The sequence below is a fragment of the Protopterus annectens genome, chromosome 8.part0 (assembly GCF_019279795.1).
Source record: "Protopterus annectens isolate FY-2018-M chromosome 8.part0, PAN1.0, whole genome shotgun sequence".
Classification (NCBI taxonomy): Eukaryota; Metazoa; Chordata; order Ceratodontiformes; family Protopteridae; genus Protopterus; species Protopterus annectens.
Window position 1 is genome coordinate 1,929,764,262 of NC_056741.1, and position 16,967 is coordinate 1,929,781,228.

Consider the following 16,967-nt stretch of genomic DNA (forward strand, 5'->3'; position numbering starts at 1 on the left):
GTTCAGTCCTGGAACCACTCTTGTTTGGCATCTACTTCTCTGAAGTACAGGCCAACACTAAGGGACTCTGGCTAACAAAGTTCGCAGATGACTGCAAACTGGGAGCCATTATTGAATCCCCAAATGATGTGGATATTCTACAAAAGGACCTTACAGAAACAGACGCCTGGTGCCAGAGCCATAGACTCAAGCTTAATGCCAAGAAATGTATAGTTATTCCCTTTGGAAAAAAACATGTACCATGAATGATCACATAGGTGGCAGTACACTAAACATCGAAAGTGTAATGAGAGACTTAGGGACACAGGTGGACAGTGGTCTCACCTTCGATAACCACATCTCCACAACAGTCAGGAAATCCTTCTATGTGGCACACCTCATCACTAAGGGCTTTTCATCCAGACAAAAGGAGGTCAATGTCCCACTGTACTCATCCCTCATTAGACTCATTATAGAGTATAACTTCCTGTTTAGCATGTATCTCTCAAGACATCTGCAACAGCTGGAAAGGCCGCAGAAATACCTCACTAAAAGAATCACAGGCCTAAAGTAGATGCGTTATGCTGACCATCTAAAAAAACTCCAACCATACTCTGTGGCATATCGTAAACTCAGAGGCGATCTCTGCTTAACATACAAGGCCATGTCAAACCCTGAGCTGTTGGACATGCTCCACTTAAAGAAATCCCAATCCCTTAGAGCCACACGTTCCAGGGATCTAAACTTTGTCATCACAATGAACAAAACATGCTGGAGGGATAGGTTCCTGACCCAGAGACTCCCCATACTCTGGACTGGAATAGACTGCCCATACATGTCAAGCAGAGTGCCTCCTTGGCCCTCTTCTAAAGGAACCTTGATGATTGCATGGGGGATAGGAAATTCACCCCGGGGATCATGTCAGTCATCCTGCTAGACAGGAGTCCAGGGAAGTAAATATTGTGGGAAGAAATATCCAGGGAATTTTTATGGCTAGGCTTGTATAAGCCCTAGGGCTGATAGCCTAGTACCAACCTATGAACCTATGAACAAATCCTGTATTTCAGAGCAGGTGAATACCACAACTAATAGCAGTGAATTTATGTATTTCTGAATCATTCTACCTTATTTGATTTCCATACCATTTTGTATGCATTAGCAAACATGAGTACTGTGCTAGACATACACTCTTGATCTTGACCAAAAGCCTGAGAAGCAATGTTGTTCGATTAATTAGTCCCTGAACTGTTTCCTCCTTACATATCTCCACTTATGAGAATATTTCAATTAATACTATCCATTAAATGTTAACGAATAACCCCATAACTTTCCCATTATGTTATAACTAGCGATTCTTCTACATCCCCAAAATAATTCTCAAGCTATGGGACAGTAATGCAAATGTGGGTTGGCATAAGGGTTAAGGTGCATACCTTATAGGCACAAGGTGATTGATTTTCACAGGGGTTAATTGGCTAGACTTAAAATACCACACAAGGGCAGTTAAACTAGTACTAACCTATGAATTCCAGAAGAAAGCATTGAGTTGAATGAATTATATGCTTCTGAACAAGTTCTCTTGCATATAGTATTGTAAACTCTGTCATGAAATAAAAATGTAATTTGCATGTAATATTGAGCTGTAATATGAACTGTGTGACTTCTATGTAATTTTGTGAGGAATGCACCCAATTCGTGGCTAAAACTGGTCTAAGGACCAGTCTACTTACTAGGTTAACAAACAAAAATAAATAAAAGCACTTGCTGATACTGTGTAGTAGCACATAGGCTAGTTTTCTTTTTACTTTTATTAAATAAACTAAATGAAAATGCTGCATTTCACTATGGAATAATTACTTCAACCAAGGATATGGGATTACTTGGGGCAACATTTTTTAAACTAATTTGTGGACACTTTGGTTTTGTATGCTTTTGATTGCTTGATGTGTATATGTGTGTTATGTTATTTATTTTTGCTGTACTTTGTGATTGTTTAAATGTTTTTTTTTCTTTGGTTGGGAAATAGATTTCACTTTGGGGATTTTTTTTTCTTTGGTTGGGAAATAGATTTAGCTTTGGGGATGTATACAATATTTTTGAGATTTTTTTTCTTATTTGGGCTAGCAAACTCCCAAAGATTACAAGGAGAGAATCCTACCTAGTTTATACTGTTTTAGTTAGGTTGGGTGTGTATTTCGTAATTATTTTTATTTTCTATGTATGTTTGCATCAGCACATGATAAATTTGGGTTCAGTGGTGAATCATTTGGGTTAAGGTCATTGTGTACTCGGCCTGTAGATTACAATAGTCTTAGGCTTATATATGCATATTTAAAGTACTTGTCTCATGCATTTTACCTGTAGTAGGACAGTAGACATGATACATAGACATATATTTAGGAGGCTACTTTTGTGTTGTAAAAAATGTTTACTATAAGTTTAGATCATGTGCACTTTTCATTCTATAGGGTTTCATGAAGTCTGCTCTCACATGATGAGCATTATTTGGCAGCAGGGGAGCACAACAATGCCCTTTGCTAGTAATTGTTGTGTACAGATGAATATCATGGCAGGGTGGTGTTGGGGTAGGAAAGATCTTCTGGTTTACACAAATCTATCCTGTACAACACACATTTCTGTTCATAGTTACAGTATAGTGACCCTAGGGGCTTCAACGCTGATTAATACACCTGTAGCCCCTTAGGGGTCACTGGCCTTCACAGGCATGCGTAAAGCACATCAGTCATTTATGCATGCTCACAGTCAGGTATGAGGCTCATTGCACAGTTTTTGTGTGGTACACATTATATGAAATGTGCAGTTCAGAGGCATTTACCCTTAATTGCCTCGTTAGCATAATTACTGAAGTACTAGTCATGAAATTGCAATACAAACCAGCTGTCTTGATTGTGGTACTCATTGATCTGCAGAATTCTTATCCGGTGGGGTACTAGATTAATTCTGGGATTTCTGCTGAATGCAGAGGAATTTGCCACACTTGTGGTTATGGAAACATGCTGATGATATGAACTGTAATGTATACAAGTCATGTTGAAGAGTTTGTTTTACTGACAGTAAGCTGTAATCATTTACCTGTGGAACACTTCAGTGGCTGTATGTACCATACACAGGAATTGCTTCCTGTGGGCCTTATCATCCTGTTGTGCTGTATGCTTGCTTGCTAAGGTAAGGATGTACACAGTACTGGACAATGACCATTGTTTTAGCACATGTATATTGTGTTTGGCCACTATTTCTTTGGGGAATACAGCACCATCCTGCAAGCTACATACGTACCAAACACACTGTGTAACAATACTCATGGGGGCACACAAGGTACAGGTGCAGACAACAGTAGCCATCCATCCACATGTATGGTGAATACCAGATCTGGATTGATGCAAGGGGTGTGGTACACAGACCACATGTACTAATGCACTGGCATACATACACACACACTCTGACAGGAGGTGAAACTGGCATGACCTGAATGTATGATGTAGTGGAGACACACTTGTGTCCAGCTACAGGCAGCTCCCCCATAGCAATGATCTTTGGAGTTGGTCTGGGCCACTGTGGTGGGTCAGGTGATGTGCAGTATTTGTTCACTTTCAATGTAGGGGTGGGAGACTGAAGGATGGATGCAGAAACTATTGGTGCCCTATCACTAACCATACATTTATGTTCACATTTACAGGATGGGATGATTCTTAAATGCAAGCATCTGTGAAGTTCTCATATGCAGAAAATGACATCTTGCTGCAGACCTTCTGTCTACATGGCCACTGGATTCCTCAGCTTGACAAAAGTGGCCAGCTTTCTGTGACTGTGTATAGGGGGACCTTGTTAAAGATGTCAGCGCCACTGATGACCATAATAAATCTACACTAAAAGTGTGCTTTAAAGTCACCAACATGATTCACTATGCCTACAACAAGGTAACTGCCCTTGCACAGGAGAGGATGGCCATGGTGGCAGTCCACCAACTCAGACTACTGCCATGGACATGGAGTTTCTTGCATCTCTGTCTAGGATGACATACTGATCCCTCATACCTGACAGAGGACTAGGCATTGGAGCAGAACTTCACCCACTGCTTTGGATGTCTATGGACTGGACGTTGAAGCAGAACTTCACCCACTGTTTCGGGTGTCTATGGACAGGATATTGGAGCAGAGCTTCAACCACTGCTTTGGGTGTCTGTGGACAGGACATTGGAGCAGAACTTTGTCCACTGCCTCTGGTGTCTACAGGTGATGCCTCAGGCAGGTATGTCATACATATGTGTGCTGCAGTACAATAAACCACAGCCACAAGCTTCTCATATGTTCACTCCAGTCATATCATCCCTAAAGGCACTTCAGGACTTCACTAGCCACAATGTCCTGTACAAGGTATGTGATTTTACATTCTTGGCAAACCTTATTATTGTATAGCTGTGCTACTTCTGGGAACTGGGATTATCACTAAGTAGCACTGATACATAATGATAATTTGATCTACTTTCACAGGTAATTTGGTGTATGGGCCCTTTACTGTAGATGTGGGCATGCTTGATGTCAGTAAATTATCTGAAACTGACAATGATGGCAGCCAAAGCATGGTGCAAGCAGCAGCAACAGTGCTACTGTCATCCATGACTACTGTGGTGGTCACATTGTGTATTCCTCCTACTGCCATAGTTGCATTGCCCAAACCCCAAGTGACCAATGAATGTTCAATATTCAAAGAGCTAGCCACCATAAAGAGCTGGATCAAATACCCTTAGGTCTAACCCATTGATCCTAATTAGACTTAAAAGAACTAATAGATTCAAATTTTCTAGTCCATAATGGGGTATTAGTCCACCACAAACAATGTCTGGAATTCTTCCAGACAGAGGTTTTCTCAGACATACTCTTTGCTGGTTAATTATAATTCCTGTATCCTAATGAATGCCCACAATATTTCCAAAGCCATAATCTTTAATTCCTTTATAAATAGTTAATAAATCATCCATGACTAACCTATATTAAATTGTGAATAAGGAGGACACCTTAAGACTATTATAACAACTTGTATCCCTTATTCCACATATCTTCCAAGTGAAATATGTTTGTGTTATTTCCACTCTATCCAACTGCACCCTGTTGTACACACAATATAAGTCTAACTATAGTTTTATAAATCAGAATTAGAACCATCTTATCTCTGTTAGTTATACTTCTAAAATATTTTTCATTTCACAATAACATCTTTTAACTATATCCAGTAAATGGGGACCAAAACTTAAAGAATTATTAATTTTTATACCCAACCAGTAAATGGGGACTGAAACTTAAAGAATTATGAATTTTTTACCCAAATCTCTGGTAATGTTAAGTTGTACACTAGAGTTATTTAGAACATAAGGACAGTTAGAATTCCCATCCCAAAATGCAAGTTTTGATCATTTTAAACCTCATATCATTTGTTGTAAACCAATTAGAGTATCAAAATATAACTAAAAAGAAAACTGATCAGTTAACCCAGAAATTGTGGTTACAACCTTCACATCATTTGCATATTTACTCAAACAAAAGTTATTTTCATGTGCAAAACTAGCCATAAAAATTGCAAATAAAACTGGACCTAATACTGAGCCCAGGGTACACCACCTGTTAGCTCCCACTCATCTGACAAAGTATGACCAGTCTTTACCCTACATCCTTTCCCAGTTTTCCAGTTAGTTAACCATCTAACCATGTAATCATTTATACAACATTAAACCACAAAATATGCGGAAAGCTCTCCAAAGTACCAAAAACGTATAACTAGGAGTGCAAGTCTGTGGTCATTAAAGCTGTGTTTTTATGGAGGTGTTTCTTCTCTGGGACTTGCACTCCTAGTTATTTATACAACATTCTTTTAATAAAGAAAGAGTTCTGCAACGTAGCATAGTATCAAAGGCCTTCCAAATATATATCAGCGGCTGCCCTTTCATCCAATACTTTCCATAAATGACGATGAAAGGTAAGTAAATTGGTACCACAAGTCTTACCAGTTACAAACCATACTGTGTAGAATCAAACCTACCATCTGGCAAACTAATAATACAACTGAAAAGGCAAAGAACCAAACTCCAGATGAAATAACCACGTTGAAGCAGGATATGTGAACGTAGAAACACGATGGTTATACACGGCAGTACAATTGCATAAAAACGTTAATATTCAATAGCAGAGAAGTAAGCGCTTTCACAACCAATAACCAACCAGTCTAATGAAGCAACTGTTATTGGTTGTGAAAGTGCTTACCTCTCTGCTATCGAAGATTAAAGTTTTTATGCAATTGTACTGCCATGTATAACCAGTGTGAAACTAATAATATACTTGGAAATTGCCAGACAAAAAGAAACACCAGCTGTACCACAGCAACGTAGTTTATTAGGATAGTAAGCGCTTTCAGGGATCCAACCTCTTCATCAGACCACATGTGAATGAACCTTACAAAGTTCAAATAGTGCAATCAATTAAAACCAATTATCTTTTAAAAATACAGTAACATAATTCACTTAAAACAGATATATTCTCTGAAATCCACTGTAATAGATAATAAAAGATGTTCACATATATCACACACACACACACACACATATATATATATATATATATATATATATATATATATATATATATATATATATATATAGATATACCCCCGCGAACATGCAAGTGCATACAAAATGTACCCATATGTACATCCCCATATTATGCCTAAAACAATATGTGCAAAGTATGCGTATAAAGAAACAAATCTAATTGTAAGCACAATTTACATTTAAAAATACAGTGGTCATAAAGCACTTCAGACAGACGTATTCTCTAATGTCAACTGTGATAAATACAATAAAAATATTCCATATCTATATATACACACACATATGGACGTATGAACACCTACAAGCTATACACATATGAGCATTGCCATATTATATCCACTAACTAAAATATACAAACTCTACGTACAAAGAAACAACCTAAACATAAAAAACTAAATAATAGCCAGTTTAATGTTTCAGTGGCTTCGCTTTTAAAAAAGGTTTCAAGGACACCTTATTATTCAAACCAGGGGGTTTATCAGCACTGAATAATATAATCCATCTCTGTTCAGCAGCTTCGGTATAATTCACTAAATCCCCTCTTCTTCTATTGTCAGATAAAATTTCTAAGACTAAAAATTTAAACGTATGATTAGATCCTTCTTTCTTGTTATGCATGGCAAGGGCACTGCTCTCTTTACAGTTTCTAATGTCACGGTAATGTTCCAATATTCTGTCTTTAAAATGTCTGTTGGTTTTACCAATATAAAACGAAAAAGATATCACACAGTATGCAAAATAAACATTTGTTGTTTTAAAAGATGTATAAAGCTCCTGCCTGTGTGAATATGTGTGCAGGCTATACAGCTTCTACAAGCATATGTACCTATCCTATCAGACTTAAAATATTGGGTGCATCAGACCTATAGCATAAATGACTTTTAAGGTTCTATTATTAATTCCTATTAATGACATCACAAACAGTACTAATATTACTGGAAAAAGTCAGTGGCATCATTAGTTTGTTATCAATCACATCTTCAGATAAACTTGCACTACTGGCTTCTACACCATTAGTGGAGCTTGAGACAACTCTGTCTCTAAAATAAGGTTTGCAACGGTCACCCCTAGTCTTTAGTGAAGTATACCGAAGCTTCTGAACAGAGATGGATTATGTTATTCAGTGCTGATAAACCCCCTGGTTTGAATAATAAGGTGTCCTTGAAACCTTTTTTAAAAGCAAAGCCATTGAAACATTAAACTGGCTATTATTTAGTTTTTTATGCTTTGGTTGTTTCTTTGTACGTAGAGTTTGTATACTTTAGTTAGTGGATATAATATGGCAATGCTCATATGTGTATAGCTTGTCATACGTCCATATGTGTGTATATATAGATATGGAATATTTTTATTGCATTTATTACAGTTGACATTAGAGAATATGTCTGTCTAAAGTGCTTTATGACCACTGTATTTTTAAATGTAAATTGTGCTTACAATTAGATTTGTTTCTTTATACGCAGAGTTTGCACATATTGTTTTAGGTATAATATGGGGATGTATATATGGGTACATTTTGTATGCGCTTGCATGTTCACGGGAGTGTATATATATATATATATATATATATATATATATATATGTGTGTGTGTGTGTATGATATATGTGAACATCTTTTATTATCTATTACAGTGGATTTCAGAGAATATGTCTGTTTTAAGTGAATTATGTTACTGTGTTTTTAAAAGTTAATTGTTTTTAATTGATTGCACTATTTAAACTTTGTAAGGTTCATTCACATGTAGTCTGATGAAGTGGTTGGATCCCTGAAAGCGCTTACTATACTAATAATCTACGTTGCTGTGGTACAGCTGGTGTTTATTTTTGTCTGGCATATATTGAGTTTGTATACTGGCTGTTTTATTAGTTGGAGAGAATTTCTGCTTTTTATACTTGGAAATTACCTGTTCAAAACATTTACCTACAATACTATTTAGACTATTTGGTCTATAATTTTCGACCTTAAAATAATCGCTGCCCTTAGGCACTGGAACAATATGTGCATTTTCCACACTGAGGGCATATAACCTGATACAAGTGTTGATTTAAAATATAAAGCACGGGCAAAGAGCAAGTTCCTTAATATTAGCTGATAACAAAATACCATTAATTCCATCTGAGCCTGCAACTGAAGTACGTTTAACCATCATTAATAAATCATCCAGATGTAACAAAAAAGAAGTCACTAAAAACTCCAACTAAAACATTTACATTTTCCAAATTTATATTTGAACCAACAAAACATTTCATAAAACAAATTAGACAATAAACTAGTGTAGGTAACAAAATTGTTACCGACAGTAATAGCTATGCCTGGGTGTACACCCTTTTCTGTATCGTTACAGATGACTACAAAAACCCTTTTGATTTTGCATCATATTACTTAACAAACGTTTCTCATAATTTTCCTATTTAACCTAATCAATCTCCTTAGTTTATTCCTGATAACCCTATTTTAATTACCCCTCCCAGCCACTTCTTCAGTTTTCTCCAACAATTCCAGACCCTGCTATATAATTTATCTAATAAATATTATACCATGGAGATTTACGCCCTTTAAGTTTAATAGAAACTAAAGGCACAAAATCATGAACTAACTTATATAGGAAACCATAAAAGGTTTCTCTTTCTGACACATCATCAGCTGAGCACACTGTGTCTCTCTAATTCCAGATGGATAGCTTTCACCTTCTCCTGTTATAATCTGCTCTATAGAAAGCACACCTAATCCCCTGATCATTCAGTGTCTTAATGGACCTATGAAACTCATGTGTCCAAGAAATACAAGAGTGGTCAGAGCTCAAATGTTCGGCATAGACTTCATAATCATCAATTAGTTCCAGATTTTTTACCAAAATTATATCAAAAATATTGACATCCCTAATTGGGGAAGATGTAACCTAAAAATATCCCTTTCCTTTACTAATATCAACTAGTTCACCCATCAAACCCTTATTTGAATCAAAACCTTGCCAATTAGCACAGAGGGCATTTAAATCACCAGTAATAACATCAAAATCTTTGCAAAAAACTTATTGATTTACAAAATCCCATAAATTCAATCCTAGCTTATTGTGGAGAATTATAAAAAGCAAAGTTTTAAATGTTTACTCACCACAGCTCAACTTAAATGAGATTATTTAAAATTTTCTATCATTATTATGTAAACTGGACACCAGACCACTTTGGACATAAATAGGAACAGCCAACTTCTCCCTACCTGCCTTATTCTATAGTAAGCTTCATATCCTGGGAAACTCATTGGTAAATTATTTACTGAAAACCAACCCTCAGTAACCATAAAAACTTGATAATTATCACACAACACCCTTCCCCCTAAATACCGAAACTTGTTATTTAAACTTCTGGAATTACATAAAAGAAATGTCACACTAGCGTTCCTACCAATATTTACAGGAGCTCCAAAAAAGAGACTAAATTAAAAAAAATAACCCCAACCTTTCCATAATTAATTTAATAGAAACCTGTTTCCAACATAGCAAAATAGTTTCCTATGCATGTACATATTTTATCACAAATAAGTACTTCACTACTATGCTGGCAACAAATTCTTATAATGATATTTGCAAAACCCCTAGCCACCTTAACCAATATATTGTTGTAACCAACACCATCACATAAACCTAACTCAAACTCTTTGTTTTTACTCATTCCTATCAGCTATTCAGTATAGCTGGTAAACAGTTCCTCATTAGTTTTCCCATGATCATTAATACCCATTACAAAAAACACCACATCATACCTTTTGCCAACTAGAAAAAAATCTTTTTTAAAATAACCAACATTCCTGGGCATGAAACTATAATAAAATTCTTATTTCTCCAAGGAAAGAGATTCTTAATGCTTCTAACGATATAATCACCAATCATAAGAATTGCCTTTTATGATTGTATTGATTAGGGACATCTTCCTCCCTCAAAGTTCCTTATGACAAAGTACTGAATCCACCCAAGACTCTCCTCCTCTTCCTCTTCTGGTTTAAATACCAATCTTTCTCCACTCCAGCTTCCTCACCTTCATCACGCTTGAGCTCCTGTCTCAGTCTTCTAGTTACTACTTGATCTATATTGGTATGTACATGACCAGTCAGGGAAGAAACCAAACCAGAAGATACAACACGGAACTCTTTTCCACTTTCAGTGTCTAAAATAACAGTCTGATTATCATTTTCAAACAATTAATAATAATAATTAATCAGATGTGTTAACAAATTTAGAAAACACCTGTTATTCACTTGAATACTAGCATCAGCCTTATCAAAACTACATATTAAACCAACACTACTTAATAAATCCCATTTGCGTTTCCCTATTTTTTAAAAACTCTAACTACTAGAAATAAATGGCAGTGAACACTTCCAACCCCAGCACGAATACTGACATTAAATGTTTCACAAACTGCCAGGGTAGGAATTGGCCAACACATCAGCACATAGCACACCACATTCCTTTTCCCCCAACTAATAGTGGGCTCAGGCAGCTCCGTCAAGCATAGGGACAGTGGTATGAGGTGGTATGTCAGTGGCCATCAATTCCATAGGTCCCACTTCCTGCCTAAGCTGAGTGTCACAATGGTGTTACACAACATATATATATATAGGGCAGTTGTTCAGGTACAAGCCGATGCCACAGCAGTCATAACAGAACTGACTGGTGCTGTGTAGGTTACAAGACAAACTCAGGGGAGGCTTAGCATAAATGGGGTGCATATTGATAGTGTGCTAGGGGGCATTTCTACATAGTATGCTGGGGCTGATGCCATTCACATCATACCTCTTAACCTCTTAGCACAAGAAATCTGGACAAAGCCTGAGAAAATAGGGGGACAAAAGTCCAAAAATAGGGACATGTTTTAAATATTGCTCTTATAAACTTAGAAAGTTGCTAGAGTAACATGGTTTGTTTTAATATACATTTTCTGAAGGATTTGAACTCTAAAACTCAAATGTATGTCATTATTTAGTGACTTCAGTCCTAAGATATTCCCAGTAATTTGCCAGAAAACATAAATTTTATGAGGAACAGATCAAAGATATAAGCCAAAAATCTGGACATTCTGCAAAAATCTGTATAGCTGAGAGGTATGCGCATGGCCACCCATCATATGCTTTTAGTGGTGAAACATACATGAGAAAAGTAATTTATAGTCATGTTCATCCTACACAACCTTACTTGTTTGTTCATTTTTAGCCTTTCTCTGCCCCTAACCCCAAATTAGCACCTTACATTGCAAAAAAAAACTTTCCTTAATAGTACCACTACACAAGACAAAAGGATGCTCCAAACATAAAACACATGCACAACACTAAAGCTATCCCCCTATCTAGGACTTACTGTAACCCTAATCTACACTTGCACACACACTCCCTAATACTGATCCATTTACCTTGAGAAACAAGTTGCCGTACACTACCATTCAATTTGGCAGCAACATTTGCTGTAAACATAGTGAACTGTATCCGTGTGTGTGTGTGTGTGTGTGTGTGTGTGTGTGTGTGTGTGTGTGTGTGTGTGTGTGTGTGTGTGTGTGTGTGTGTGTGTGTGCGTGTGTGTTTGTGTGTGTGCGCACGGTTACGTGTATACACACTACAGTAAGAATCTTATAGTAGCATGTATAAATTATATAATACAGTAATGCTTGTCAAGTGTCCCAGGAAATGTGAGCTGCCTAAGAAATTTGCCTAAAAAAAATGTTAGAGGCTCACAATGTAAAAGGAATTTGCCGCTCATTGAAGAAGGATTTTGACCCTATAGTTGAGACTCTTAGTAGGCTATGACCAGAGGAAGCTGTGGAATACCAGAGAAGGAAGTCCTGTGGATGTACTCATAGAGTAACAAGAAAGCTACACTTCGGTGAATTCATAGCATATGACTTTAAGTGCTAAAGGAGAACTTCTCTGTTCCTGTTAAGAGACATGGTCACCACCTGACCCATGTGCTAATCCTACCATTCTCCCTAACTCCAACCCTACATATTAGGTTGTTAAATACCCTTTCCCTAACAGTAACACTAAACAAGACACATACCACACATGCAAGTACTCAAGAATAACACAACATATATCTCCTTCCCAAACCCTTTTTCTAACCCTAGCCTGAGAATGTACACAAAACATTTTGGTTTACCACTCCCACTTACTACATTTGGCATTCCATATTCTGACTAGTGCCTGTCGTTAGACTGAATTGTCGATAGCAGACTAATCACAAAGTACATGGTTGTACAATAACAACCAAAAGAAAAACTCCAAACAGAAAGCAACAGTTAATGTTGCTCATATTGTTTTTCCTGCACTTCACTAGCAATACATTAAATAGCTAATGACACCAGAAATAGCTGTCAACCTGTGCAATCCAAACAATGAATGGTGACTATGGCTGCATGTATGTGTGCGTGTGCGTGTGTGTGCGCGCATGTGTGTGTATGTATACACACACACACACACACACACACACACACACACACACACACACACACACACACACATACGTACATATATGGATCCCGATCTGTTGATCAATTTTTCAGAAACTCAGAATTCATATGATTGAGTTTTTGAAAACTCTCAGCTTTTGAATGGAGATCACTGTACAGCAAGGATCAGGAAATTTACTCATCTTCACCACTGTAGTTTGATCTCAGAGTTGGTATATATAATTTGCTGGGGTATGGGGGGTACAGAGGGGGGGTTGCCCACCCTGCAGGAACATAAAAAAGTAGATTTTGGTGCTTTTTTGTATTGAATTTTCAGAAACCCGATCATATGGTCTCTTCTATATGAATTTCGAGTTTCTGAAAACCGGATCATCTGACATAGATCTATATACACACAAACACACACACACACACACACACACACACACACACACACACACACACACACACACACACACACACACACACGCACACACACACATATATATATATATATATATATGTATATATATATATATATATATATATATATATATATATATATATATATACACACACACACACACACACACACACACACACACACACACACACACACACACACACACACACACACACTTGGAGAGGTCTGCAACTGCTATAAGCACAATGTTTTAGGGTTACAAAGCAAAGGTACATTATTAATGTAATGGCTTACCCTTCTTATTTATAGTGAAAGAAAAGCTTGGAAACAAGTCGTCTAACTGTCTTGCTGAAAAGCTAAGGATGTTATTTATTCTTCCAGAGATAAAACTGAAGCAAGGCTTTACCAAGCTCAATTTTTTAAATTTATGATTATTGGATTTTTTAGTGGCAGTGGTCAAATAAATTGATTTTTAGCTTAGTGACAAAGCAGGGCAATAAATGCCAAAAAAAGACTTATTGTAGTATGCTGTAGCAAATTATGTTTAAACCTTCTGTAGTTCTGTAGGTGATTTTTGCATCTGAGGCACACCAACAGGTCAAGAAATGTCCGTTATGGAACAGCCATAGATCTAATCATGAAAGTACATATGAAAAATTACTAAGGTCAAAGAACTCATAGAAGACAAACTGACCATCTGTAGTCAGACTAGAATACAATTTGGTAACAAAAGACAGTGAAACAGCTACATCACAGTCTTCTGTTTTTGCATTGTGTGGCTGTCATAAAATGGTTAAGCATTTTAATTACATTCTTGTTTTATTCTAGTGCTGTTAAGAGCCATAGCAGAGAAGATCATTATGAAAATTTAATCTATAATTCATAATGAATGTTCATACAAAAGGTTACTTTATCTATTGTTCAAATTTTCAATGAGAATTATAGATTCAGCTTTTATAATGAATTTCTTAACTTTTCCTCAGTTCTTGTAAATTACTGTAAGGAAGAAAATGTTCATTTAGAGTGGTAAGGTAGATTTCATTAACTTTTATTGTTGAAATCATGTAATAAATATTTAGAATATTTAGAATATTAAAACCTTTTTGTAAGGCATTTTATCTAACCACTCATGAAAGATACAGGAACACAGACAATAACATTTTCAGGAATAAGAGAGAGCATATATTGATAGGCAGAAGGAGACACCAGGAGTCTGGACAGCAGCAGAGCAGACTGTTTTTATGATGCTGCCTCTTTTTACTATCCAAAGAGTATTTCAGAAACTAAGATAAGTAGGAGAGTAGTGGAAGGGCAACATATACTGAGAAGAAAAAGAAGTGATAAGAAAAAACTTGAAGGAAAAGAAGAAAAGATGGGTGTGAGCGATAGGCTGTGTCCACATGGCATGGAGGACTGATGTAGCTTAGGGATCTGTTTGGCATATATAGTTATTAGATCTGGATGCAGTTGAAACCGAGAGAGAGAGAAGTCTGGAGCTGAAAGTGACTCCAGTCATACTCATGTACATCTTCCACTGGACCAGTGGAATGTAGAAAGACAAAGCTGGCAAGTTCAGTTTGGTTTGATAGACTGGGAACAGCTGGAAAGCAGGAAGCATGGTGGATGCCAATGTAGAGGGTATTAGGAAATGAAGGAATGGACATGGATGGAAGCGGTAAGGAGAAGTATAGAGGGAAGTGACAGAATAATACAGAAAGGAAAGACATGACAGGAGCATTGTAAGAGTTTAATTTGTGTACATGTCAAAGTAAGCTTTGAGGGGTTATTTTTTATTTTACTAATGTGTTGTTTGATATTTTACAGGAAGCCATGCATTTTGTTTTGTCTCAAGTGTTTATTTCACTAATGTGGTATTTGATATTTTAAAGGGAGCCATTTATTTTGTTTTGCCTTGACTGTTTATTTTTTTTTATTTCACTAAGATGATGTTTCATATTTTACAAGGAGCCATGTTTTTTTAATATTTTGTTTTATATCGGTAACCGGTTTGAACAGTACTGACCATAAACTTTTGTCTTAATCATAGAAAAAATCCAAAAGGAAAATCTGTCAGGTCTTGAAAGGGCAAAAACCTGCAGGCCATGAGACAGCAGGGTTTCACACAACTAGGTGGCTTTTTCAGATAAACTTTATACAGCCTTTTATACGGTGATGAGAAAAGGAGTCTGAAGTGAATCAGTGCAAATAATTTACCCAGAGTTCAGCAAGACCTTTGAGTCCATTCCACAAAAGTAGTTACTACACAAGCTGAAAGTGGTAGGATAAGGAATAAAATGATTATATGGGTGCACATTTTGTAAAAGGAAGTATGTAGATGGAGCCACTTTGAGAAGAGAACAATGTGGCAAGTTGTTTTGCATGGATCAATCTTGGGGCCAGTATTTTCCAGTGTGTCTTTATTTAACTTATCAACTGGCACAGAAGGGAGCACTCTGTTTATGGATAACAATAAAAAAGGGGCCATAGAACTGGAGACTGGGTTAATTTAAAAAGGAAGAAATGGGTCTAGCAGCTTGAGTCTGAAGCCAGTAGCCAAGGTTGAGTGCTGAAAAATAAAGTATTGTCTCTGAGGATCAGTAATGTTGTGTCAACATGCATTCTTGGAAAGGGTGCTGATTCAAGTTAAAGGGTCATGGAAACATTATGAGGCTATGTCATGAATAAGCCAACATGAATAAAGTTGAAAGGCAGTCATCAAATCTAACTATGCTGGGCTGAATTACTGGATGAAAAGGCTCCATAGACAAAGTAATGTTGCTTGTGTTCTACAGAGCATTTATAAGGCATGTCTGAAAAAATGGGGGAACTTCTGGAAGCCATATAGGAAGAAGGAAACAATGACAGTTGAGGGGAGTACAAAGGAAAAAAAGGTAGTAAATAAGATAAAACTGTGGGCATATGAAGGCAGACTGGATGTGAGAGGGATGGCATAATAGCAGATTGAATGTGGGATGGATAGATGGATGGATGGATGGATGGATGGATGGATGGATGGATGGATGGATGGATGGATGGGAAGCAATGAGAGAGGATATATGACAGGAAACTGAATACATGTTGAATAGACAGGCATATGATGGCAAAATGGATGTGAGATGGATGGGAGGACATACCATGACAGGCCAAATCTGGGATAGATGAGAATGCATGTCATGACAGACCAAATGTAGGATGGATGTACAATAACAGACTAGATATGAGATGGATGGGAAAGCATACAGTGCCAACTGGATGTGGCACAGATGAAAGGATATACCATGATGCACTGGATATGGGATGAGGGTGAGAGGACATACCATGGCACTCTGGATGTGGAATAGATGACTGGAAATATCATGATAGACTGGATAGAATGCATGAGGGATAATTTAGCTACATAAAGTCATATGAAAGTACTGCCAGAAAGGGAATATTCCCAAACTGAGGGGTCATAATTCAGTCTCGACATGAGAAACTTCTGTTTTACTAAAAGGCTGGTGGGCAAGTCAT